Source organism: Alligator sinensis, unplaced genomic scaffold, assembly GCF_000455745.1.
Source record: "Alligator sinensis unplaced genomic scaffold, ASM45574v1 scaffold1172_2, whole genome shotgun sequence".
Taxonomy (NCBI): Eukaryota; Metazoa; Chordata; order Crocodylia; family Alligatoridae; genus Alligator; species Alligator sinensis.
This window is the reverse complement of record NW_005842879.1, coordinates 1-1,392: the sequence shown is the minus strand read 5'-3', so window position 1 is coordinate 1,392 and position 1,392 is coordinate 1. Positions and strand designations below refer to the sequence as shown.

The 1,392-nt window shown below is 60.4% G+C and overlaps 1 long non-coding RNA gene across 1 annotated transcript in view; it reads right to left on the bottom strand.

Annotated features, from left to right (window-relative positions):
- Nucleotides 1–1,386, bottom strand: part of LOC112548025 — a 3,354-nt gene extending 1,968 nt beyond the window's left edge. The window contains exon 1 of the long non-coding RNA XR_003091835.1: nt 111–1,386. This is a non-coding gene — a long non-coding RNA (uncharacterized LOC112548025). The remainder of the gene's footprint in view (nt 1–110) is intronic.
- Between the last annotated feature and the right edge of the window lie 6 nt (nt 1,387–1,392).

The following is a 1,392-nucleotide window of genomic DNA, read 5'->3' as shown; positions in this document are numbered from 1 at the left end:
GGGGTGAACACGTGTGTTGCGGGGGGCAGGGGGGGCACGTGGCCGCTGGAACAGCTGGCCGGAGCCCGGCGCGACGCAGCCACGTGACCCCGGGGAAATAAGCGCCTTACCCCGACCCGCCGGCGGTGGAAAGTTTCCACTCGGCGCGACGCGGGCCCGGCTGCCCGAGCGGAGCGGGGGTGGGGCAAGGTGCTTGGCCCCCTCCTGCCGCGGCGGCCTCCCTCTGCCCGTCCGAAACAAGGCTCATGTGCCCCCCGCTGCACCGCAGGGAACGAGCCCCGCGCTCTCCCAGCCTTGTGTCCAGTGGGAACAAGAAATAACCCCCCAGCTGGAGCTGGCCGGGGGGGGGCGCTTCTACCTCTCCCGCCGCCTCCCTCCTCTTCTGCTTCCCCGCGAGGTTGAAGGGAAGGATCGCGGGTGTTTCCTTTGCTTTAGGCCTTAAAAACGCATTTGCGTGCATATGTGTGTGTATATGTGCGTGTAGGTATGCATGCATATGTCTCTACGTGCATATGGTTGTGTACCTGTGTATATGGTGCAGGGGGGCTGGAGTCGATCTTCCGAGGTCCCTTCCAGCCTTACAATCTATGGGTCTGTGTGTGCAAACATCTGTGGGTATCTCTGCGTATGCGTGCATGTGTGTGCATCTGACTGTGTGCATGTATATCTGTATGTGTGTATATGTGTATGTATATCTGCGTATGTGTGCATGTGTGTGTATATGTGTATGGGTGCATCTGTGCAAAGAGCTATGTGCATCTATAACTGCATGCATGTGTGGATATATATGTGTATGCCTGCATTTGCATGTGTATGTGTACAAATGAGGGTGCAACTAGGTGTATGCATCTCTGCGTGTGCACGTGTGTAAATAGCTATGTGCATCTATATATGTGCATGTGTGTATGCGTATGTGTGCATTTCTGTGTATGTGCATACAGATCTGTACACGGGTGCAAGTATCTAGGTGCATCCATCTGTGCATGTGCGGGCGTGTGTGCATATCGCTATACACATATCTACAGATACGTGTGTGTCTATTCATGCCCCCCGCTGCGCGCCCCCGAGGGGACTCTGGTTTCTGCCCGACGGGAGGCCGGGCAGGAAATCTTCTTGTCCCGAGTCACGGCGGCTCCTGCAAGGAAACGTCAGAGCCCCTTGTCTGCCCGGCGGCACCGGGGGCCCCTGCAGGCAGCGCGGCCCGGCCCCATACACGAGAAAAGCCCGAGCGGGGGCTCGGGCTGTGCAGCCGGGACCGGGGCTCTGCATCTCCCTCTTCCCCGGGTGCAGGGGCCCGCGCCCCGCGCGTCAGCCCCCAGGGCCCCGGCAGCTGCGCGGGGCCGTGCCTGGAGCCCCCGGGGGAAGCTGAGAGGCGCTGCCCGGCCCGTGTCC